The 27,418-nt window shown below is 39.3% G+C and overlaps 1 pseudogene; it reads left to right on the plus strand.

Annotated features, from left to right (window-relative positions):
* The first annotated feature begins 385 nt into the window (after window positions 1–385).
* On the plus strand, window positions 386–8,795 carry LOC125869733 (beta-fructofuranosidase, insoluble isoenzyme 1-like; annotated as a pseudogene).
* The last annotated feature ends 18,623 nt before the right edge of the window (window positions 8,796–27,418 follow it).

Consider the following 27,418-nt stretch of genomic DNA (forward strand, 5'->3'; position numbering starts at 1 on the left):
ATCTGGCAGGAGAGAAACCAGAGGATCTTTTAGAAGAATAATAGAACCTGTGTTAGTCAGGACGATAGTTTGGATAGATGTTGGAAGTATACAGTCTTGGGAGATTACATGCTGATTTTCTTAAGTGTTTTGTAATTCTCACTTTGGTTAATAAAAATGTTTATTTACAATATATATATATATATATATATATATATATATATATATATCACTAGTCCATTGACATGATTAATATATTGAATCAACTTAGAGACCACAATTCATCCATTCAAAGTATTCGAAGAATGTGAAACTTGATCCGAATCAATCACTATTCTTTCAAAAAATAAGTATGTTATCCTGTACGATTTAATAGTGGATGACAAAACAAACCAAGTATAAAATTATGAAATATCATCTAAATTTTCTGTTTGATAACAATCTATTAATAGTCGCTGATAAAAGTACCAACAAGATCAAATTTCATGATCCAAATACAACTTGGTTAGGACAAGATGGGTATTGAAGAATTTTTGTTGGAAGCCTTAAAAACCAGCGAGAATTACCAATATTGTACAAAAGTAAAAACATTATGAAGTGGGCCAAAGCCTAACGCCCGCTCATTCATCGGCTAATACTGAAAATTATAAGTGTGTTTATTTTTTTCCAGTATCATTGGAGCATATAGATGGCTTGGACACATTATTTGATGGATATAATATTAGGTTTAACTACTACACAATTAATACCTACGACACAAAAAATGATAGGTACATTCTGAACGATTTAATAATCGATGGATGACATGAATTGAACATGAATTATGAAAGTTTTTATACGTCAAATACTTTTTATGATCCTAGCAAGAATTGAAGAATTTTATGGAGATGAGTCAACGAATCAAATGTTGTTGCAACATAGGCCAACTACAAAGGATGGTTTGCATTTCAGACTATTTCTTGTAAATTTTGAATCGATCCTAGTGGCCAATATTTGGTCTAATGAGCCATTAAATAATTATAAATCATGAGAAAGTAAAAGGTCGAGCTAATACATTACAAATTGAAAAAGGAGAAAATGTGGAAGTTCAAGGAATTACACATTCACAAGTGTGACTTTATTTTTTATAAAATAAATATATCTTTATGAAATTATTGAGATCTATAAGTTACATGTTCAAGCCATTAAAACACACTAAAATTTCTGTTAGAACATCCTATATCATTTCGCTTGGCATGTAACCTTTTCCTAAATTTGCAATAATGCAAGATATTTTATGATCTGAATTGATCTTTTGTAAAAGGTTTTTGTGAAAAGAAAAATTTAAGTCTAATTTATGAGTGTTAATACAAGGTCAGACTGATGTTCAGTTACATTATTCTTTTTAAGTTTGGAAAATGCAGAAGAATTTGATCCTAATTGGGCTTATCTTTATGCCTAAGATGTATGTGCCATTAGGGGGTTGGACCGTTCAAGGTGGACTTGGTCCAATTGGACTCCTAACATTGCCTTCTGAAAATTTGAAAAAGTATACACTTTTATTCTTCACAGTGTTTAAGACCGAAGATTAATACAAGGTTCTAATATGCTCCGATGCCTAAAAATTTGTCTTCTAAGCAAACTTATCTTCTCAGAAAGAATATCTCGCCTTAAACTAGGGAAATCTTGGATTTAAACTTTTGGAATGATAAAATACTTATAGGAAACATTCATCCTATTTAATGGGTCTTATGTGACACAAATTAAAGTTAGTTAGGCCAATGAGATTTGAATGTCAAATAATAATAAACATAAAAATATTGTTATCTTTATGATTTTGCAATCAACTAACTTTATCATTCCATTTTTTTTGCAATAGGTCAAGTGTTAGAAATTATTAAAAACTGTACAAATCTTTATTTGCTGGATATGTTGATCTAAATTTAATAGACAAAATATTATCCCTAGAGAGCTTGGTAAGCTTTCTTTGGTACTTTATTTTTTCTATAAAATGGATTTAAACTCATATTTTAACTCTCTTTATGTGTCACGCTGACAATTCGTTATTGATCGGATTGAACACTCTATAGTAGAGAGCTTTAGTATCGATGGAAAAACATGCATTACATCTAGAGTTTATCCAGCATTAACCAACTATGGCGATGCACATTTATTTTGTTTTAACAATAGTACCAAGACAGTCAAAATTGAGACTCTTGATGCTTGAAACATGGGTAAATCCGAGAGATATAACGAAAATGTTGGGAGAAAAGAAAAAAAACATATATTTCTTTAATTTTCTTTTCTCTTTTAATGTTGATCTATATTTATGAGAATATGTACGAATTTTCTACTTCAAGTAAATCATGAATAAAATATTATTTTTTTCTATTAAACTGAATTGATGATGCTTGATATAGAATGTCATTAGTTTTTCTACTAAGTTCTTATTTCATATCAAAATACATAAATATTTACTTATTCTTTGTGTATATATAATTCACAGACAAATAAAGGACTTATATACTTGTAAGTCAATGTAATGAGGCTTTAAAAAATCCAGCTACAAGAAAAAGATTGAGCTTGAAAGATTTCATGAATTGAGGTTGAAACTAGATTTTTTAACTATGATTTAGATAAGAATATTTTTTCGTCTTCAAGTTTTTTTTTTTAAAATTTCTTTATGTATTAGCATTCAAAAATATGACCAACATATGACTCGTCTTATTAAACATTACAGAGGTTTAGTAAACACTATACCTAATGTGTTCAACTTATAAGTGTTATGTGTCATTTACCCAGGCTCTAATATTAATAATAACAATTTCCATGATTAAGAAATACTTAACTAAACTAGAACAATATGTAAACATTCAAATTCAATAATTACTGCTAAAATTGAGATTTCATTTTTTTAAAACAAAATCATAAATATATGATAGACAAGAATATAAAAGTTTCATCCTTGAGCAAAATGATCTACTAATTTAGCTATACAATATGCTTTTCCCCTCTCGGAAAAATAAATTAACAAGAACTACTCTCTAATGTTAGTCAAAAGTATTGACCATATAATATCATGGTAGGTTCCTAACCTAAAAGACCGGTACAAAAAACTTTTTTTGTTGGTCAAGAACTTTTGTATTAATTGTTGTAACTCATCATATGTATTTAAATCCTTTTTATCTGTATCTAGCTATTGATTCGGTACACTCCAATCTCAGTCGGTGTAGGGCGATCAGTTGAATAGAGCGGGATTGATCGATTTATATATTAAATTCCGACTTGCCATACCAAAAGCGAGGGAATTATTGTTGTTTACAAGAAAATGGCTATCAACAACCACAAAAATGGTCACTAAAAGTAGAAATGTCAAAATGAGCCCAAATATAGAAATTCCATCCATAATTTTATGGGTTGAGCTTAAAATAATTTTAATTGGCTCAATATCAACCCATTCAAGTCTTAACTCATTTTAAAAGAATTTTCAATTGAGTCTAATTAAATTTCACATTTCAACCCATTTTAAGATCCTTTATTTTCATTGGTGCAATGTATGTTCCCACATTGTATATATGAATTATTATCTACTTTATATCTTCTAGAATTTATCTATACAATTATTTAATTTGTAAGTTAAAATTTTGCTTCTCTTGGATCAAAATACATGTTGAGTAACTCATCTTAAATATATGTTTATTTTATTGGTATAATATTTTGTAACGACCCATCCTAATTGTTATGACTAGGCCACGGTGAAGGAAATCGGGCCAGAAAGCTTTCCGGGTAGTGACTTAAAAATTATAGGCTACGCTAGTCTCATATAGAATCTAAGCGAGGTAAGGTATAGGTCCATCTAGGAATGAGTGGGATGAATTCTCTAGGTTTGTTATATATTTGCTAATAGCGAATACATTAAGGAACCAATAGGGCTTCACAAAATTGAATTTGGGTGAGAAAAAATCCATAATCGATTTTAATGTGAAGAAAATAGTTTTGGACGTTAAGGTAAGAATGTATATTGTGAAAAATGGGATATTTTGGAATTTCTGATGCTCTAAAGTTTGTGTAATCTACTATAGCATACATCGGATCTCTATAGCGGTAGCGTGCAAGCGCTATAGCAGGTTGAGCTACTATAACGGGGTAAGTCAAGATTGTATGCAGAAAAAGTCCCAAAACCTTGTATTTTCTGCAAAATTGTTCTTGAGGTTGAGAAGGGAGAATAAAGGCTGTTCACACTCAATTTTCCACCAAATATTTAATCTTAACAAATCTAGGATATTACTCTTGGGGGAGTGTTTTGACATGATTTAATGGTAGAAAAACCTTAAATTGGGTGGAATGACCATGAACTCGCTTGGGGTTAGGAATTGGTGATAATCCAAATATAATTAGGACATTTGTGATTGATTGTTGTGTCTATTGATTATTTTAGACCAAGAACAAGCTAAGACACTTCAAAAGGAAAAAAATCGAGTCCTTTAGAGTTTCTAAGAGGCTTGATTTGAGGTAGGTGATGATTGTATGTTTTCCAATTTATGTATGTATGAATGTCTATTGCTTTATAGTATCACTTTTTAATGCATTTCGAGGAAATCATAGGGATCATATGAAATGACATCATATTGATAGTCTTATGCAATGAACTTGTGTACTTTACTTGTGGTTTCAAGTGTTATTGTTCATTGTGATTATGATTGTGCATGATTTTTGGTTGGCTTGGGTACCACGCCAATATAGGAAGACTAAGGAAAGGCTCAGGTACCACACCTGGTATGAATAATAACTCTAGTTGGCTTGGTTATCGTGCCAATACATTAACACTTTTTGTATGGGTTCCTTAAGAAAACCAAGTATGTGTAATTGTGGTTCCATGAGTGAAGTAAGTTTACCTTTTTATAATATAATGTAGTATGTTGGACTCATTCAGTGGTCTAGGTTGCTTGCAAGGTGAGTTGGACTCATGTATGGCTTGTATGTAATCATGTGAGATATGTTTCATATGTATGTTCACTTAGGATAAGGATCGGGAGTCCGGGTTGTTTCATATTTATTGATGTTATGTGTTGACAATGCTTACTATGTTATGGTTCTCTGTTTACATTTATGTTATGAACTCACCGCGTGATCCTATCAATATACTATGGTTGTGTAGTGATATTGTATCTATTCTTTCCTTGTAGAGTACTGGCATATTTCAGCGTATGATATGAGACCTCAGTTAAGAGATGCTTGACTCTAAATCTAAGGGTGAGATACTTTTCCATGTTGCTATGGGTTCCTCTACATTTCCTTGCCTGTCTTTTCAAGAAAATATATTCGACTAATAGTTCATGTTTTCTAAGTTTTGGGGTTGCATTCCTATTCTTGACTTATTTAGTGTTTTGGTACTATGACTTTTACTTCTAAGGGTTTTATTTTTGCAAATGTTTGACTATTAAATGAGTTTATAGGGACTCAAATTGTTACTTATTCTTACGACTGTCTCTTGCTATTTATATCATGAATTGGTTGTAAAGATTGTTTGTTGGGTTAATTTTGGGTTGGTAGTTGGTTATACCACCGGGTGGTTTAGTGTAGGGGTCACTCATGATGGGTGGATCATGACAAAATTGGTATTTGAGCTCTAGGTGTGTTGATCTCATTGTACCAAAATGATTCTAGTAGAGTCCTAAGGAACGGTACAAAGACGTATTTACTTTTCTACAAAAGGCTACAGGACTTTAGGAAAATCCTATATCATTCTTCCTTCGTACTATTATAACTTTATTCAATTGATATCTGGTGATCATTATTGGTATCAAACCTGTTACAATCTTCTATTTGTTAATGGTTAACACAAACTGCAACGGTGCAAGGGTAGTAGCTCCAATTATAGTGTCAATGGTGGAACCAACAATGATAGGGCATGGCTGATATAGAGGTAGAGATGGAGGCAAGGTCAGGGGTAGAAGAAGGGAAACACCCACTTGGGAAACACCATGTGAAGCGACCCAGCCACCGCTCAAGATCATGTGGAAGAAGAGGTAGAGATAGATATTAAGGATGAGGTTGAACCAGTGGTGAGAACGTATGCGGGGGTTGTAAGTCATCCCCCTATAGATTTTGAACATATTCAACAAGTGTTCGCCTTTTTAAATGGGTTTGTAGGTACTAGAGCGACTCCCAATGTGCAAGCTACACATGTTCCAATTACTCGTCCTATTGCTTCTACGGTGCCTTAGAGGGATGGAGACTTGGAAACTGAGACACTCTTCCATCCATTACTTGGCCTGGTGATGACAAACACTAGGCATGAGATGGTGACCAAGTTTATGAAACTTAAGCCTCCCCCTTTCCATGGTTTTGAGAGTAAGGATGCCTTAGAATTCATCTCGAACTGCTATGAGAGGCTTCATAAGTTGGGTATATTGCAACCGCATGGGGTTGAGTTCGTAACTTTCAACTTTTGGGTGAATCAAAGCAATGGTGAATAGAATTTGTTAAATGTCGATCATCAGCTATGCCTCCACTAACTTGGACATTGTTTCATGCTTTATTCTTTGATAAATATGTGACTCGTACTCTAAGAAATTGAAAAAAATGACTTTATGGACCTTGAGCAGAGCAACATGACTTTGGTTGCTTATGAGGCTAAGTTCCATGCCTTACTTCATTATGCTACGTGGTTACTATACACTAAGAAGGAGATTATTCTCTTTTTCGTCAAAGGTTTGAATTCTGACTTTATGTTTTTTCTGGCACATGACCTATGCAAGTAAGGGCTTCAATAAGCTAATTGATTTTATAAAAAATATAGAGGGGGTTCGACAAGCTCAACAGGACAAGAAATTTCCTAAGAGGTCCAGTAGTATGGGCAATTAATGTGGTTCATATTCTAAGGCTTCTGGTCCATAGGTGTATACAGCTCGTCCGATTCAGTCGGCTTTGACCTCTTTTATAGGTAGTCACTTATGGGTTCCATAATATTCTCTAACTCAGGGCGGTCAAGGAACTTTTTATGCCTAAGCCTATATGTCCTCACTTAATTATGGATATTTTAGTGTGGTGAGTTGGGACACTTTAAGAAGGAATGCCGTTAGAGATAGACTATTGGCCACTTTATGTACGAGACTAGAACAATGGTTCCAGCAAGGGGAAGCAATAATGGTAGAGGATGTCCATAGGTTAGGCAATGAGGTAATCAGGAAGACCGTGGAGACCAAGGAAATAGTAATGCAAGGAGGGGAGAAGTGAATCCTGGTAAGGGGGTTGCTCGCGCTGACGATAGAGCTCAGTGTTAAACTTTTTTGGGTAGATCAGAGGCTAAGGCATCAGATGATGTGATAACATATATTTTTTTTTGAATGTGATTGGATGACTACTGTGTTGTTCAATTTGGGTTCTAATTATTCATATGTATCTATTAATTTTTCTATGGGACTTGTTTTAAGTTGTGACACCCTTAATGCCCCTATCTATGTTGCTACCCTATTTGGAAATTTGTAGTGGGAACCCATGCGTATCGTGATTGTTTTGTGATGTTTATAGGTCTGCAAACTTGGGAAGATTTAGCCATATTGGATATACTATATTTTGATATTATCTTGGGTATGACTTGGATGTCTCGTCATTTCTTTATGTTAAACTATAATGCTAAAGCAGTGACTCTAGAGATCTTGGGTATGGAAAGATTTGAATGGGAAAAGGGTATGGAGGCCTAAGACATTAAAGATCGTGTCCTTGATTCAAGCTAGCAGACTAGTGGGGCTAAGTTGTTTGGCCTAGTTGGCCCATCTCCATTATGTTAGTGCAAAGTCTCGTTTGCTTGAGTCTATTCCCATGGTTTAAGAATTTCTGAAGGTGTTTGCTACAGATCTGCCTAGTATGCCTTCGGATGGGGATATAGACTTTTGTATTGATTTGAAGTTGAGCACTTGACCAATTTCTATTCCTCCCTATCGTATGGCTCTGACTGAGTTAAGAGAACTCAAAACTCAGGTTCAAGAATTGCTTTATAGTGGTTGTTTTCATCCTATTGCTTCTCATTCGGGTTCTTCTATGTTGTTTGTGAAGAAGAAGGATGGTAGCATCGGAATGTGCATCGATTCACAATTGTTGAATAAGTTTATAATCCAGAACAAGTGCCCTATACCACATATAGATGATTTTTTTGACTAGTTTGTGAATTCTAGCTGCCCTTAGTTGCCTCTCTCGGGCATGTGGTTTTGAAAGAACGGGTGATGGTAGATCCCCAAAAATATTGAGTCAGTTAAGAATTGGGTCCGGCTTATCTTTTTGACAAAAGTTAGAAGTTTTGTGGGTCTTGCTAGCTACTACTGCAAGTTTGTGAAAACTTTGCTTCTATTGCTACTCATTTGAACAGGTTGACTAAAAATGAGACACTATTTGAGTAGTTAGATAAGTATGAAGAGAGTTTCCAAAAGCTCAAGAACCTTTTGAATATGTTACTTATGCTGACATTATAAGGAAAAGGTAAGGACTTTATTGTTCATTGTGATGCTTCACTGGTATTAGCAGTAGAAGGTAAGGACTTAATTGCTTATTGTCATGCTTCACATTTTTGATTTGGTGCTATGTTGATGTAGGGCATGAATGTTATAGCTTATGTTTCTAGGAAGTTGAATGTCCATGAGAGGAACTACCCAACCTATGATTTGGAGTTGGCAACGGTAGTGTTTGCTCTCAACATCTGGTGGCATTATCTTTATGTAGTCAAATGTGAGGTATGCACTGAACACCATAGTTTACAACACGTGTTCACTCAGAAGGATATGAATCTGAGACACAAGAGATGGATGGAATTACTCAAGGATTATGATGTGGTCATTTAGTATTATTTAAAGAAGGACAATATTAAGGCAGACGCGTGATGAGTCAGAGATTTGCACTCATTTAGGGCTTTACTTAAATAGATTTAGTGTCCTCAAATGCTTATTTTGTGCCAATAACTGATGTAAAACCCTTGATTTCCAGGTATATGGATTGAGGAATAAAGCAAGGACACTAATTTGCAAAAAGTAACAAAGCGAGTTGAAAGAATGAAGAAAAGAAAGCCTGGTGATCGCCAAGTTCACTTGGCGAGTTGCCGAATGGATACTTGACCGCTTAAAGTTCCAGTGTGCAAAGCCTTGAAGGTAAAAACCAAGTTGGTGAGAGAAAGGAGCAGTCGGCGGATCACCGAGTGGTTCCACGATGCAGTGTTGGATCGCTGAAGTTACAGACCTCGGGGATGCTAAATACCAAGGTAGAAGGGCGATGGAAATGACAAAAGGGTGGCTCATCGAGTGGTTCAGCGAGCCCGACTTACTTCGCTGAGTGACTCTTCACAACACATTTTTGGCGACTATAAATACAGTTTTGAACATTTAGTTTAGTATCTTAGCTCATATATTTTTAGTCTATTATTGAGTTTTGAACTGGGGAGACAATTTTCTCTAGTTTTTCCTAAGTTTTGAAGAATTGAAGTTTTTCACTTTTGAGAAATTGGAAGTGGGTCTTTGAGATTCTTTGAATTGGAGCATTATAAGGACGAATCTACACTTACCCAGTTGATGGATAATCAATTTGGTAACTGTTTTTACCTTTTTATGATGTCTAGCTAAAACCCCAATTCTTGAAGTGTGATTATGTGATTATAGGCTGATTTAGTTTATGGGTATTGCTAATTGTTAGTTTAATGCGATTTAAAAGTGACTTCAATCATTAATTGTGGTTTAATTTAAGAATTGTAGTTACAAATGCAGTTCTACCCTTGTGTTTTTGGCTTGCTCGAGAGAGAGGTTTTAAAACTAAACTTATTGATTGATGGTCTGTGGGTATTAGGTTGACCTGGGTTCAGCTCGAGAGAGTGAATCCTAAACCCAATTCCACACATTCAACTCGAGAGAGTGAATAGACTAAGGTGTGGGTTGTTTTTATTTTGCATGCTTGTTGATGTTCGAGAGAAATCAACTTGATTCGGGGTAAATTGTTCCAGAGAAAGTTTATATCCTCTATAGCCTAGCTTACTCACTAATATCTAACTATTTTCTAATAGTTGCAATTACCCATTTGTCTATATTAGCCTATAATCGAATCACATCCCAAGAACCCGTCTCATTATTATTATTTCGTATTGTTTGCCATTGTTTGTAGTTGATAATTCCAAACTAAAACCCCCTATTTGACATTAGTGTCACTCCTTAATTTGAATAATGTCTTTATTCGATAACTCTTATTTCTATGACTGATTTGATCATGTTCATGCTTCCCTATTGAATCTTAAACACCTACCGCTCCCTGTAGGATTCGACCCTAACTCATTTAGTTGGGTTTTATACTGACTAGCGATCGTTGACACTTAGAATTGGATGAAGTGTCCTTGAAACATTAATCAAAATGGCGCCGCTGCCGGGGAGTGGTGTTGTTTGAGATTCTTTTGGTGAAGTTGAATTTTGTTCTTTTTAGTCGTAGTTGAATCTACTTACTTTTAGTTTTGGTTTTTGGTGTTACTTGTTGAACAGAGGAAATGCACATGTATTGTAGCAGTGGTAACCAAGTAGACCACCCTCCGTCAAAAATGATGATTCTTAGGACTAACATCCTAAATTTCAAGAAATTGGAGGGTGAGACAATCCATAAGTTGTGGATGAGATTTAAGGCGCTATTGCTGCAATGCCCAACTTATGGAATCCTAGATAAAATGCTACTGGACTGCTTTTATAGAGGTCTTGGTCCTGAGAATAGAGGAATGGTTGACCAACTTTCTCCGGGTGGTCTAATACGACAACCCTATGCAATAGTAGCCCAACTCCTTGATCGCATGACTAAGACCAACAAGGAGACAGAGAAGAACTAGGATTTGGCAACACTATTGACTCAGTTGGATCTCTTGGCCAGAAAGATCATGAAATTGAAAATACCGTACAAAACGGAAGATAGGTACATTACCCCTCATGCGCATAGAAAGCCCAAGGAGTACGAGGGTGGGTAGATAGAAGAGGTGCTATTACTCATTCTTCACAAAGTCAAAAAGCACGACAAAGTGTTGAAAGAGATAAAAGAGAATGTCTCGATGCTGAATCAGATGATTGCCTCTCATTCCATGTCTATTCAATTACTGGAGACCCAAATGGGTCCTATATTGTCTCGTCTCTACCCAAAACAAAAAAGAGGGGGGGGGGGTTGCCTAGTGATATTATGGCGAAACCCCAAGAATAAAGTTTGAGCAAGGACTTGCGTCGTGCCAGGACGTTAACTAAGGCATTGCTTGGGAGGCAATCCAAGTTTTTATTTGCTTTCTTTTTGTTTTTGGAATAACGTGTGTTAATTGTGCATGTTAAAGTGTAGAATATGTTTGAAAAGTGCAGGTTGGCCAGAAAAAATGTCCAGTCGGCGACTCGCCAAAGTGGTCGGTGAACAAGACTTGGACCGTTGTTGGACTCAAGAAATTATGAAGATGGAGTTTGGAAAACTTGGCGGGCCCATGGACAAGTCGGCGAATCGCCGAACAGGTTGGCGAGCCTGACTTTGTTCGCCGTTTGGACCCCCAAGTTAACTGAAGGTCCTGTAAGACTCGGCGAGGTAAGTAAGCCCAGTGTTTCGGCAAGGTCGACTAACATCACCGAAAGGGCACAAATTGAATGGTTTTAAAAGGCCAAAGGCTTAAACTTTCAAACTCTTTTACATTCCCTCACTTTTAACTTCATTACAATAACACCCGCACTTCAAATTTCCTATATTTTTGCATTTTGTTTATTTTTAGTCGTCATTCTTGTGTTCGGATTGGAATTCTTTTCCTTCTAGCTTTACATATTCATATATTCGACATTAAAGGTTGATTTTCTGAACCCCAAACTCTAAATTAGCGATTAAACTCAAATGCATTGTTATATATTGTGTTGATGTGTGCTGGGCCTCTTTGAAATCGTAATTGTGTGTTTGTGTGCCTATTTTAGTTTTGATATCGTGCCTAAATTGTTAATTTCTTGAATTTCGTGCTTTAAAATTGATCGTAATCTTGTGGGTTGTGCTTAATTTTCTTGAGTCTAGTCGGGTGAACTTTGAGTAACTCAATTTGTGCTAAATGACGTGTTTTGCCCAATGATGGAGCGTTTGACGTCATTTTTAAGGGCTAAAGTCATCAAATGGCCAATTTTGGCCAAACTGGGGGAAGTCTAAGTACCCCGGTGGCATAGGTCTAATGGGTCTGGGCTTAATTGAAAATGTGTATATTTTGAAATTATTTTCGGGGGCTGAGGGGTTGATTTTGGAAGTTGGGGTTGAGAATATGCAGTTGGGTAATTTGGCGAGCTGGGTCGAGCTCGCCGAACCACTCGGTAGTTCATCAAAATCACCTTTGATTGCCTTTAATTTCATGCTTTTGTTGAGATTGGTTCTGTAACTTTCGGAGTGAAGCCTGAGCTCGCCGAGTGCACTCGGCGACTCGCTGAAAGTCTTCGTTGATCGCTGTTTCTGCGCCCATAACCCCTAAAATGCACTGTAACTTTCGGCGAGATTGTCTGTGCTTGCTGAATGATGTCAGTGATTGGCCGAAAGTCCCGTCTCATCGTGGACATGTCATTTTTCAGGGATATTTTTGTGGTAATCCTTTCGGCGAGCCCGATCTGGCTCGCCAAAGTGATTCGGTGACTCGCTGATCGGTTCGATAAGTCTTTCAGTAGTTTATTTTTTGCATTTTTCTTGAATTGTTCTAACTTATTTTGGTGTGTTTTGTAGATATGGCTGGACCAAAGTGGAAGGTTGAGACATGCCACCCCGCAAGAGGGCAAAGGGAATTATCATAAATGAGGATGCATCTGCATCCAAAGCAACGGACACAAAGCTGCCTACCACCTGTGGTAAAGGCAAATAGAAAGGAAAGGCACCTGCTCCTACATCACCAGAGGTCAGCTCTAATAGTGAGGGCATATATGCCACTCAACTCACCACTTCTAAGAGTAAGGGTGAGCACCAGGACCCTCAGGCTGCAGCTTCTGAGCCTGAGGATAATGAGCTACTGATGGCCTAGACTGCTGAACTACCCTCCAAGAGGATGCATGATCCATCTAGGATCTGGGTATCCTAAGCTGCTACTCCTCCTCCTGTCCCAGACCAGGCTGTGGTCTTAGCACCACCTGCACAGGGTCCTCCTCCCCGGTCTATGAACAGACTGAAGACTGAGGGATTGAGGACCATCGTCGAGGAGAAGAGGCTTTCTACTGATGGAGTCATAGATAAATACCCAGAGATTTGGGGCTGCATGAGGTCCCACAAGTTCCAGATATTCACTAGACCCTGTGGCCCTTAAATTCCAAATTGGGTCTGGGAAATCTACACTACCTACGGAGCCCTAGTACCAAAAGGAAAGAAGCAGGCATCTAAATTCAAGCCGGTTGATTTTGTGGTTGTTATGGGCAAGAAAGTGAAGTGTGATAGTGATGCTATCAATGCAGTTCTAGAATGTACAAAAGATATTGAGGATGACTGTCAACACATGATCTGGACAATACTGCTGAAGAATATGAAAAACTGGTTGGCCCCTCTGTTATTTGATGGTACTCCTAGGTGGATCGAGGCAAGAGCACCCATAGAAAAGAAAGACCTCAATGTAGCAGCGAAGTACTGGTTTCACTTCATCAACAGTTCTATCATACCATCTCAAAATGAGTCTATCCTCCACCATGCGAAAGAGCCTACCTTGGATGCATCATTGATGGAACAAGGAAAAACTTCGGTATGATCATTGGCCAATAAATGGCTATGAGGGCCAAGCAGCGTTGACTTCTCTTCCCTTTTCGGTGCTGATCACCGAGTTGTGAAGACGAGCCCGAATACCTCGAGATGACAAGAAGGATGTGGAAGTGATTCCCACATCCTGTATCGACATCCGGCAGATTGAGGCCGAGTACTTGAAAGATGAGGCTGAGAAGAAGAAGGCAGCCCCGATTGTTATTGATACTGAGACACTACCTGCATAGGAAACATTACCTACTCCGGCCCCTACCTTCATGTATATCTATTGTTGTCCCTTATGTGACTTCCAGTTCCTGTACAGCTCCCCTGTCTCCTAGGTCTACTATTGCTGCTTCCCGACCTCCACTCACCCAGGCTGTGTTACTATGGATAGGGCACCTAGCCCATTCTGCTGATAGGTGTGCCTCCAGGCTTGAGGCCATAATCCCTGGGATGATTGAGAGGGCCCTTACTGCTGCTGTGACACCTCTTAGTGCATCTATTGATGCCCTTGTGGCATAGATAGCGGTGTGTAAGCAAGGCCAGGAGGCTACTGATGAGGTGATGGCTCTAAAAGCCGCTATTACTGAGTTGAGGAAGGACGTGGACCAGCTGAAGTCTACATAAATGTCCATGATTTTAGGGACTGTGGAAATCCCCGACATGCCAGCAAACATAGATGTGCCTCTGGCTATCACCGGAGATGATGCTCGAGTTGAGGAGGTGGCTGCTGCAGAGTCCGAGGCTGAGACTAATGAGGAGTAGCTTGGTGTCAATGAAGAGGCTACTTATGAGGGCCTTACAGAAGTTGAGGAGGCTATAGTGGAGTCAGCTGTGCAGATCTTATTGTCAGACATACCCATGGCTGGTCCTAGTGGAGCCAGTAGTGCTGATGTTGCACCGGGCACTGATGCCCTAACAAATAAAGTGACTATGTAGACATGACCTTCTTTTACTCCCTCTCTGTCATTTTTATTGACTTTTATTATTTTGTTGCATTGGAGGACAACTGCTTTTCTATTTGTAGTGGGGTGAGGTATTTCCATACCTACCTCTTGTGACCATCTTTTGTATATATTATTGGGTTTTTGTGTTTAAATTGTGTTTTGATAGTGTGTTGTGGATGTTTGAGCTTATGGCTCCTTGTTTTGAATACAAATGGTTTTTGACCCTTTTTAAAAATAATTCCACCTCTTGTGCGTGATTGTGGTTGTTCTTGTGCAAATTTGAGTATCGGTCATGATCAATACCGATGACTTGAATAGTGCTCCTAATCGAACAAAAATGAATGCACGGCTACGATAAGGCCAAATGAAGTTGCATAGACAATGTGTGAACTTTGTGCATCTCATTGTAACTAGCCGATTATCGAATGAGTCTCCTGTGATGAACATTGCACACTAGCGAAAGTGTGGAGTCTTGTTTGATATTGGTGCCAATGCCTTGTGTGATGAGCTTACCATGAACTTTGTGTGATGACACCTAGAATTTTCCCCAATGGTCCGGTTGACTAAGTGATGCAAGCTCTTGAAATGATCTTAGGCAACAATTTTGAAGAGTGAAACCATTTGACAATATACATCTTTTGTGGCCAACCTTGTGAGTGTGTGAACTTTGTTGAACCCCTTTGAGCCTTGTCCATTTCTTGGAAGAAACTTGACGCAATTGTAACCTCTCTTTATCCATTCACCCATAATCCTCATGAAGTGTGGCGTGTTTGAATAGACAACTTAGGTCAAAAGCCTAAGTTGGGGGTGTGGTGAAAAGACGAGGAAAATCAAGAAGTGTGAAGAAGCTTCCCTTGATCCATGGACTTGAAAAAGATGGAACCCCTCCATACAAAAAAAAAAAATAAGAAGAGAAAAAAGAAAAGAAGAATGAGAAAGAAAAAGAATGAAAAAGTTATGGAGTAAAATTGTGAAAGTGAAAAAGAAATGGGGTGTCCGGTATTCCATTGAAATTGAATAATGGGGTGAATTTTGAGAATGCACATTTCATGAGGATAGCAACTACTGAGCGTAAATGACCATACCTTTACACTCAACCCCGTTACAAGCCTTGAAAAGACCTTTTTGATCTTCAGTGAGTTGGAACAAATGTTGATTGGAAAATAGGGCAAACTTATGGGTGAAGTCATGCATATGTTCATCTTTATGAGTTTGAGAGTTGTATGTGATTCCGGAGCTATAAAGTGTTGAAAAATTGTGTGTGACTATGGAATCATCTTTGTTGTGAGGGCATTTGAGTACCTTTGTTGAGCTTAAACTTGCATTTGAAGCAAGTATTCTGAAATGACCCAAAAGGTTCTTAAAAATGTGCTTCGGAAGTTACCGGAAACTTGTTTAGCTATATCAAAAAAAATCTATTTCGTTTTTCGAAAATCCGACTTCATATTCTTGTTTAGGGGGTCAAATTGAGTGGGAAATGACTCTAACCCAAATTTTAGAGCAACCGTATCAAAATCCGAAATTTCCAAGGGTCTACTTTGGAGGGTCATATCTCCTAGCACACAAATAATTGGGTGGCCCAGAACATATCCATGGAAATCCCTTTGAGTTAGCTACCTAACGCACTTCGTTTCACCTCATTCGGAGTTCGGACGAAGAAGTTATGCCCATTTTCGTAAAATCTGGCCGGCAGGAAATGCAATTTCCAGTGAGCGTTTTTACTGTTCACCCGCCTCATTTTTTTTGCTAAGTGTTGGACAATTTTTCCGAAGGGCATATGTTATTTCCTATATACCATTAGTTCAATTCCCATCTTTAAAACATTTCCCAAAACACCTCTCCCATACTTAGACACATTTTCTCTCAAGTTCTCTCAAGAACCCTAATCCAAAACCTTCCTCAAGATTGAAGAGACTCTTGCTCCAAGTTCCAAGCTTCCATTAAAGACACTCTCAAGACTTTCATAAGAACTCAAGGTATGTGGTGTTGAACTCATGGGTCCTTCCACCCATAGTGCCTAGACCCTATTCTACTCACTAATTCATGGTTTAAGTTAAGATTCATAAATTAGTCTTGTTCTTTGTAATAATTTCCTGCACATTGAATTTTAAACATGAAAAGTGATTGTTTTGAGCATGTTGTGACTCTAGAACTTGAATCTAAATTTGGAATGGATGTGGAGATTTTCATGTGGTATTGTGGGTGTTAAAAGGTGTTGTTGTAGGTTGTTCACTGGTTTGGCTGCATAATTACTACCCTATTTTCCATGCTCTTTGATTCCATTACATGCCTTCAAGGTGTTTGACAAAATGTCCAACTATGGAGAATTGATGAATCGATGCTTTAAAGCTTGAGTTATGAGATGTATGGCAATCCAGAGATGTGTTGATGACAAACTAAGCTTGTGTATATGTTCATTCCATACGTGAGATTGCATTAGAGCCTAATGGGAATTTCCTATATAAAGTGTTGCATGACCATGCCCGGTCCGGGGGAAAAGAACCGGACAACCATGTGAGAGGTTTATATCTCACCACCTAGGATGCTTGGGGTGTGACCAACATCAACCATGTGAGAGGTTTATATCTCACCACCTAGGATGCTTGGGGTGTGACCAACATCAACCATGTGAGGGGTTTATACCTTGCCACCAGGGTGTCCGGGTGTGAACGGCATCCCCCATCCTAAGTTGGGGTTATAGATTGGTTGGATCATGCATACACATATGATATCTACTATTAGTATAGATTTACTTAAACATGTTTTGACTTCACTTTGATCATGCATCCTCATATTGTTATTCATAATGCCTATGAAACTATTTCTTGTATTTCGATTGTGTCCTTGTCTATTGTTGTGTTGCACCCCGCATACTTAGTACATTCCAAGTACTAACGCATATTTTGCCTACATGATGTCACCATGTAGGGACCGGAGCTACTCTTGATCCTTCTCTCCATTCACGTGGCTAGTACGGTGCTTATCCGAGTTTGTTGGTGAGTCCTCAATGATTCGAGGGCTATGTTATGTTTCCTACTCCTATGTTTTGAGACTTTAGCTTGCAATTGTATTTTGACTATGAGGGGAGCCGGTAGTATGTCATGGCCCCCGTCCTATCTATGTATGTAGAGGTGTGCGTTGGACAAGTATTTTGTAAATGAGCTTGACTCTTGTTCTATGATGTCATTTTGAAATGGTTTGCCCTTAGTCCCTATTTCCCGTTAATTAATGTTGATTGTACTTCCGCGACCGATGAAGTGTGATGACAAGTTTGAGAGGCTTGTTTGGGGTTCCTTCGGGTTCCTCATTCGCCATGTCACGTCTAGGCCCTAGGCTTGGGTCGTGACAAGCTTGGTATCAGAGCACTAGGTTGTTAAATCCTCGGAGTCCAACACACCGCGTTGAGTAGAGTCCTAATCATGGTTGTGAAGCGCGCCACGACTATGAATGGGAGGCTACAAAACGTTTTAGGAAAGGTTTCCCTTCTTCATGTTCTATGTCGTGCTTAGAGTGCGATAAGGTGATTCCTCCCTAACGCTTGTTCTTTGGATTGCTAGATCATCATGCCAAACATGAGGGGAAGACGGGCCCGATCACCGGAAGAGCCACCCACCAATGGTGAGCTCCGTGATGCACTCACCATGCTTGCACAAGTGGTAGCTAACCAAGTGCAACAAGGAGCCCAAGCTCCTCGAACTACCACCCCGGGGGAAAGGGTGAGAGATTTCATGAGGATGAACCCTCCGGTCTTCCATGGTTCAAAGGTGGATGAGGACCCGCAAGAGTTCATCGATGAGGTATGCAAAATCTTGACCATTATGGATGTTGGTGCTTGTGAGAAGGCGGAATTGGCGGCCTACCAACTCAAGGGGGTTGCTCAAATTTGGTTTGATCAATGGAAGGGTGAGAAAGGTAATGGCTATGTGGTGTTGTGGGAGGAGTTTAAACTTGCTTTCCTTAATAGGTTCTTCCCTCTTGAGCTTAGGGAGGCAAAGTTGGTGGAGTTCATGAACTTGAAGCAAGGAGCTATGAGTGTGAGGGAGTATGCCCTCAAATTTGTCCAACTCTCCAAGTATGCACCTCACTTGGTGGCCGACTCTAGGTCGAGGATGAACAAATTTGTGATGGGTGTATCCGACTTGGTTAGTGAGGAGTGTCGGTCCGCTATGCTCATTGGAGATATGGATTTGTCTCGGTTGATGACTTATGCCGAGCAAATGGAGGAGGAGAAATTGAGGAAGAGAAGGGGGCACGAGGCCAAGAGGGCCCGATTGGAGAATAGGTTCCCTAAGGGTGCTAGATTTCATCAAGGCCGAGGAAACCCTCATGTCAACCGGGGATTTGCTATCAATGTTCCTAGACCTCAAGGGGGAGGTGAAGTGGGTTCTATGGATGTATGCCCTAAGTGTGGGAGGAAGCATGGTGGTCCTTGCATGAAGGGTTCGGGTGCTTGCTTTGAATGTGGAGAAGTGGGTCATAAGAGGTTTGAATGTCCCAAGATCCGCAACAAGGTCCGAAGTGCTAACACTACTCCTTTGGGTAGAGGTGCTTCTCAAAGTGGTGCCCCAAGGGACAATCGATTTTATGCTTTGCATGGTAGACAAGGTGTTAATGAGACTCCGGATGTGGTGACCGGTATGTTGCAAATCTTTGATCTTGATGTTTATACTTTGATTGATCCGGGTGCCACCCTTTCCTTTGTTACCCCCTTAGTTGCTAGAAAATTTCATGTCGAGTCGGAATTGTTGCATGAGTCATATGAAGTATCCACTCCCATTGGTGTCTCTATTGTTGCTAGAAAAGTGTATAGAAATTGTCCGGTTTGCATATTAAATAAGTTGTTGCCTTGTGATCTTGTTGAGTTGAACATGGTGGATTTTGATGTTATTCTTGGGATGGATTGGTTGCATGCATATTATGCTTCTATTGATTGTAGGACTCGTAAAGTCAAGTTCCGATTTCCTAATGAACCCGTCCTTGAGTGGGAGAGCCGGGATGTTGTGGTGAAGGGGAAATTCATTTCTTGCATTAAAGCCCATAGGTTGATTTCCAAAGGGTGCTTGTACCATATTGTGAGAGTCAATGATGTGGAGTCTAAAGTCCCTCCTATTGAGTCTATTCCGGTTGTTAATGAGTTTCTAGATGTCTTCCCAGAAGACCTTCCCGGTGTCCCTCCCGAAAGGGAGATAGATCTTGGTATAGACCTCCTTCCCGATACTCAACCTATTTCTATCCCCCCTTACCGTATGGCCCCGGCGGAGTTGAAAGAGTTGAAAGAGCAATTAAAAGATTTGTTAGAGAAGGGGTTTATTAGACCTAGTCATTCTCCCTGGGGTGCTCCGGTTTTGTTTGTGAAGAAGAAAGATGGGTCTCTTAGAATGTGTATTGATTATCGACAACTTAATAGGGTCACCGTCAAGAATAGGTATCCTCTTCCAAGGATTGACGATTTATTTGACCAATTGCATGGGGCTAGTCACTTCTCTAAGATTGATCTTCGGTCAGGGTATCATCAAGTGAAGGTGAGGGAGTGTGATATTCTCAAGACGGCCTTTCGTACTAGGTATGGGCACTATGAGTTTGTGGTGATGTCTTTCGGGTTGACTAATGCTCCGGCTCTCTTTATGGATTTGATGAATAGGGTTTTCAAACCCTACCTTGATTCTTTTGTGGTGGTGTTTATAGATGACATCTTGATCTATTCTCGGGGTGAGGAAGAGCACAAGGGTCACTTGAGGGTTGTACTCCAAAGATTGAGGGAAGAGAAGTTGTACGCTAAATATGAAAAGTGTGAGTTTTGGTTGAAGGAAGTTGCTTTCCTAGGCCATGTGGTGTCGGGGGATGGTATTAAGGTGGATCCTAAGAAGACCGATGTTATTAGGAATTGGCCTAGACCTTTGACCCCGTCGGATATAAGGAGTTTCTTGGGTTTAGCGGGTTATTATAGGAGATTTGTGGAAGGGTTTTCTTCTCTTGCTTCTCCTATGACTAAGTTGACTCAAAAGAAGGCTAAATTTGTGTGGTCGGATGAGTGTGAGGAAAGCTTCCAAACTTTGAAAGAAAGGCTTGTGTCCGCTCCTATTTTGTCACTTCCGGATGGGTTAGAAGGTTTTGTTGTTTATTGTGATGCTTCCCGTATTGGTTTGGGTTGTGTGTTGATGCAAAGTGGTAAGGTTATAGCCTATGCTTCTAGGCAACTTAAGGTTCATGAAAAAAATTACCCAACCCATGATCTTGAATTGGCCGCCGTGGTTTTTGCTTTAAAGATTTGGCGTCATTATTTGTATGGGGTGCATGTTGATATCTTCACCGACCATAAGAATCTCCAATATGTGTTCACGCAAAAAGATCTTAACTTGAGACAAAGGAGGTGGTTAGAATTCCTTAAGGATTATGATATGAGTGTTCACTATCATCCGGGGAAAGCTAATGTGGTGGCGGATGCATTGAGTAGAGTGTCCATGGGTAGCTTGGCTCATGTGGAGGAAGGTAGTAAAGAGTTGGCTAAGGAGGTCCATCGGTTGGCCAAATTGGGAGTTAGGTTAGAAGGGGTGGATAGTGGAGGAGTAGTTGTTGTTGATGGTTCAAGGTCTTCCTTGGTTGATGAGGTGATAGTCAAGCAAGATCTTGATCCTTCTTTGGTAGAATTAAAGGCTTCGGTGAGTAGTGGTAAGGTGGAGGTTTTCTCCCAAGGGGGAGATGGTGCCCTTAGGTACCAAGGTAGATTATGTGTTCCTTGTGTGGATGGTGTGAGGGAAAGAATCCTTGATGAGGCTCATAATTCTTTTTATTCTATTCATCCGGGGTCAACAAAGATGTATAGAGACTTGAGGGATGTGTATTGGTGGGGCGGTATGAAGAAGGACATTGCAAAATTTGTTTCGGGTTGCCATAGTTGTCAACAAGTCAAGGCCGAACATCAAAGGCCGGGTGGCCTAACTCAAGACATTGAGATACCTACTTGGAAGTGGGAAGAAATCAACATGGATTTTGTAGTGGGCTTACCCAAGGCTAGAAGAGGCTTTGATTCGGTTTGGGTGGTGGTTGATCGGATGACAAAGTCGGCTCATTTCCTACCGGTTAAAACTACTTACGGGGCTGAAGAGTATGCCAAGTTGTACATTCATGAATTGGTAAGGTTGCATGGGATTCCTTTGTCTATCATCTCGGATCGTGGTGCCCAATTCACTTCTCACTTTTGGAAGTCATTCCAAAGGGGTCTTGGTACAAAGGTAAAGCTTAGCACGGCCTTCCACCCTCAAACGGATGGCCAAGCCGAAAGAACAATTCAAACCTTGGAGGATATGCTTAGAGCTTGTGTATTGGAGTTGAAAGGTAGTTGGGATGATCATCTTCCTTTGATTGAATTTGCATACAACAATAGTTATCATTCTAGTATCGGTATGGCTCCTTTTGAGGCACTTTATGGTAGACGGTGTAGGTCACCGGTTGGGTGGTTTGAAGTTGGAGAGGTGGCCTTGTTGGGTCCGGATCTGGTCATGGATGCTCTTGAGAAGGTAAGGATGATTAGGGAGAGGTTGAAAACAGCCCAAAGTCGTCAAAAGTCTTATGCCGATGTGAGGAGACGGGATCTTGAATTCAAAGTGGGTGATTGGGTTTATTTGAAAGTTTCTCCAATGAAAGGTGTGGTTCGTTTTGGTAAGAAGGGGAAATTAAGTCCTAGGTATGTCGGTCCTTATGAGATAATAAGAAGGGTTGGTAAAGTAGCCTATGAGTTGGGGTTGCCCAAGGAGATGGAATTAGTTCATCCGGTATTCCATGTATCGATGTTGAGGAAATGTGTTGGTGATCCTAACGCTATTGTACCTCTTGAGGTTGTGGGTGTTGTAGAAGATAATTTGACGTATGAAGAAGTCCCGGTTCAGATCTTAGATAGACAAGTTAAAAGGTTGAGGAACAAAGAAGTGGCGTCCGTTAAGGTGCTTTGGAGAAATCAACAAGTGGAGAGTGCTACTTGGGAGGCCGAAGCGGACATGCAAAGACGTTATCCTTATCTATTCAACTCCACTCAAGCCTAAGGTATTAAATCAAGTCCTTTGTACTCCATTGAGTCTTACATTTCAGCCCCTGAATCATTAATGTGCATATATGTTTAAATTGATGAGTTATGGATGCTTTACACTAAGTTTTGAAATCTTGAAGTGATGTTTAAATAAAATTTTTGCATTCATGTTGGGGCTGATATGTTCTTACTAAGTCTTGCCTTGTACGTCTCTTCCACATTCGGGGACGAATGTTCCCAAGGGGGAGATATTGAAATGACCCAAAAGGTTCTTAAAAATGTGCTTCGGAAGTTACCGGAAACTTGTTTAGCTATATCAAAAAAAATCCGTTTCGTTTTTCGAAAATCCGACTTCATATTCTTGTTTAGGGGGTCAAATTGAGTGGGAAATGGGTCTAACCCAAATTTTAGAGCAACCGTATCAAAATCCGAAATTTCCAAGTGAAGCCTTTTTCGAGGGTCTACTTTGGAGGGTCATATCTCCTAGCACACAAATAATTGGGTGGCCCATAACATATCCATGGAAAGCCCTTTGAGTTAGCTACCTAACGCACTTCGTTTCACCTCATTCGGAGTTCGGACGAAGAAGTTATGCCCATTTTCGTAAAATCTGTCCGGCAGGAAATGCAATTTCCAGTGAGCGTTTTTACTGTTCACCCGCCTCATTTTTTTTTCTAAGTGTTGGACCATTTTTCCAAAGGGCATATGTTATTTCCTATATACCATTAGTTCAATTCCCATCTCTAAAACATTTCCCAAAACACCTCTCCCATACTTAGACACATTTTCTCTCAAGTTCTCTCAAGAACCCTAATCCAAAACCTTCCTCAAGATTGAAGAGACTCTTGCTCCAAGTTCCAAGCTTCCATTGAAGACACTCTCAAGACCTTCATAAGAACTCAAGGTATGTGGTGTTGAACTCATGGGTCCTTCCACCCATAGTGCCTAGACTCTATTCTACTCACTAATTCATGGTTTAAGTTAAGATTCATAAATTAGTCTTGTTCTTTGTAATAATTTCCTGCACATTGAATTTTAAACATGAAAAGTGATTGTTTTGAGCATGTTGTGACTCTAGAACTTGAATCTAAATTTGGAATGGATGTGGAGATTTTCATGTGGTATTGTGGGTGTTAAAAGGTGTTGTTGTAGGTTGTTCACTGGTTTGGCTGCATAATTACTACCCTATTTTCCATGCTCTTTGATTCCATTACATGCCTTCAAGGTGTTTGACAAAATGTCCAACTATGGAGAATTGATGAATCGATGCTTTAAAGCTTGAGTTATGAGATGTATGGCAATCCAGAGATGTGTTGATGACAAACTAAGCTTGTGTATATGTTCATTCCATACGTGAGATTGCATTAGAGCCTAATGGGAATTTCCTATATAAAGTGTTGCATGACCATGCCCGGTCCGGGGGAAAAGAACCGGACAACCATGTGAGAGGTTTATATCTCACCACCTAGGATGCTTGGGGTGTGACCAACATCAACCATGTGAGAGGTTTATATCTCACCACCTAGGATGCTTGGGGTGTGACCAACATCAACCATGTGAGGGGTTTATACCTTGCCACCAGGGTGTCCGGGTGTGAACGGCATCCCCCATCCTAAGTTGGGGTTATAGATTGGTTGGATCATGCATACACATATGATATCTACTATTAGTATAGATTTACTTAAACATGTTTTGACTTCACTTTGATCATGCATCCTCATATTGTTATTCATAATGCCTATGAAACTATTTCTTGTATTTCGATTGTGTCCTTGTCTATTGTTGTGTTGCACCCCGCATACTTAGTACATTCCAAGTACTAACGCATATTTTGCCTACATGATGTCACCATGTAGGGACCGGAGCTACTCTTGATCCTTCTCTCCATTCACGTGGCTAGTACGGTGCTTATCCGAGTTTGTTGGTGAGTCCTCAATGATTCGAGGGTTATGTTATGTTTCCTACTCCTATGTTTTGAGACTTTAGCTTGCAATTGTATTTTGACTATGAGGGGAGCCGGTAGTATGTCATGGCCCCTGTCCTATCTATGTATGTATAGGTGTGCATTGGACAAGTATTTTGTAAATGAGCTTGACTCTTGTTCTATGATGTCTTTTTGAAATGGTTTGCCCTTAGTCCCTATTTCCCGTTAATTAATGTTGATTGTACTTCCGCGACCGATGAAGTGTGATGACAAGTTTGAGAGGCTTGTTTGGGGTTCCTTCGGGTTCCTCATTCGCCATGTCATGTCTAGGCCCTAGGCTTGGGTCGTGACATATTGTGAACTTGAGAATCTTTTATATTGGTGAGTCACAACTTGAATCTTTGAGTGCACTATTGATCTTTCCATGAGTAAGTTGAGTCTTGTGTCTGCATTCATGTTTGAGTCTTTTGTAGCACTGTTTGAGACATCCTTTTTGAATTGCTGAACTTGAGTTTTACTTGAGGACAAGTAAAAGTTTAAGTTGGGGGTGTTGATGAGTCCGAGATTTGGACTCATTTAGGGCCTTATTTATATAGATTTAGAGTCCTCAAATGATTATTTTGTGTCAATAAGTGATGTAAAACCCTTGATTTCCAGGTATATGGATTGAGGACTAAAGCAAGGACACTAATTTACAAAAAGGAACAAAGCGAGCTGAAAGAATGAAGAAAAGCAAGCCTAGTGATCGCCAAGTCTACAAAGCGAGTCGCCGAATGGATACTTGACTGACTAAAGTTCTAGTGTGCCAAGCCTTGAAGGAAAGAACCAAATTGGTGAGAGGAAGGAGCAGTCGGCAGATCGCCGAGTGGTTCCGCGATATAGTGTTGGATCGCCTAAAGTTACAGACTTTGAGGATGTTGAATGCCACGGTAGAAGGGCAATGGAAATGACCAAAGGGCGGCTCGCCGAGTAGTTCAGCGAGCCCAACTTACTTCGCCGAGTGACTCTTCGCAACACATTTTTGGTGACTATAAATACATTTTTGAACATTTAGTTTAGTATCTTAGCTCATATGATTTTAGTCTATTATTGAGTTTTGAACTGGGGAGACAGTTTTCTCTAGTTTTTTCTATGTTTTAAAGAATTGAATTTTTTTTACTTTTGAGAAATTGGAAGTGGGTCGTTGAGATTCTTCGAATTGGAGAATTGTAAGGACGAATCTACACTTACCCAGTTGATGGATAATCAATTTGGTAACTGCTTTTTACCTTTTTATGATGTCAAGCTAAAACCCCAATTCTGGGGGGTGTGATTATGTGATTATGGGCTGATTTAGTTTATGGGTATTGCTAATTGTTAGTTTAAATGCTATTTAGAATTGAGTTCAATCATTAATTGTGGTTTAATTTAAGAATTGTAGTTGCAAATGCAGTTCTACCCTTGTGTTTTTGGCTTGCTCGAGAGAGAGGTTTTGAAACTAAACTTATTGATTGATGGTCTGTGGGAATTGGGTTGACCTGGGTTCAGCTCGAGAGAGTGAGTCCTAAACCGAATCCCACACATTCAGCTCAAGAGAGTGAATGAACTAAGGTGTGGGATGTTCTTATTTTGCATGCTTGTTGATGTTCGAGAAAAATCAACTTGATTCGGGGTAAATTGTTTGAGAGAAAGTTTATCTCCTCTATAGCCTAGCTTACTCACTAATATCTACCTATTTTCTAATAGTTACAATTACCCATTTGTCTATATTAGCCTATAATCTAATCACCTCCCAAGAACCCGTCTCATTATTGTTATTTCGTATTGTTTACCTTTGCTTGTAGTTGATAATTCCAAACCAAAACCCTCTATTTGACATTCCTGTCACTCCCTGATTTGAATGTTGTCTTTATTCGATAATTTTTATTCCTATGACTGATTTGATCATGTTCATGCTTCCCTATTGAATCATAAACATGTACCGCTCCCTATGGGTTCAACCCTACTCATTTAGTTGGGTTTTATACTGACTAGCGATCGTTGACACTTAGAATTGGATGAAGTGTCCTTGAAACGTTAATCAACTGGTTGGGCCAGAAAATGGTTCGTATGGTCATGTTGGGGGTGTCTCATCTACCCTTGGCTAGATAGATTCAGGCCTAGGAGTCTAAGTTAATTCAATTGGCTATATCTGAGAAGGGTGGAGGTGTTAGAAAATATTAAGGTTAAGCCCGTATTTATAGACGAAATCAAGGCTAAGAAGTTTAAGGATGAGAAGTTGAATAAGCTAAGAAATAAGATTATCTAGGGAGACCCAAGATTCCACTCACAGAAGGTGTGCTTAGTTTTATAGGAAGGATTTGTATTCCTTGGGTTGGTGACTTGATCTAGAGAGTGTTTGTTTAGTCTCATGGTTCTCGGTTCCATATTCATTTGGGTGTGATGAAGATGTATGGTGACTTGAGGCAGCATTATTGGTGGCTCGAGATGAAGATGGACATCACATATTATGTTTCCAAATGTTAGGATTGTCATCAGGTAAAGTATGAGCATCAAAGGCTTGCCAGTTTACTTTAGAAAATGCCTATTCCCGAGTGGAAGTGGGAAATGATAGCCATTGATTTTGTAGTGAGACAATCTAAAACGTTGGGAAGGTATAACTAAATTTTGGTCAATGTAGATAAGCTGACTAAACCACTCAACTTTATTCTAGTCAGAGTGGATTAAACAATCGTCTAAGATTTCTATCATTTTGGTTCGTGGCACTAAGTATACTCTTTTGTCTTTAGGTAAGTTGCATGAGGAGTTGGGCACTCAACTCACTTTCAACACAACCTTCAATCTACATATTAACAGTAAGTCGGAGAG

Source organism: Solanum stenotomum, chromosome 7 (genome assembly GCF_019186545.1).
Source record: "Solanum stenotomum isolate F172 chromosome 7, ASM1918654v1, whole genome shotgun sequence".
NCBI lineage: Eukaryota > Viridiplantae > Streptophyta > Magnoliopsida > Solanales > Solanaceae > Solanum > Solanum stenotomum.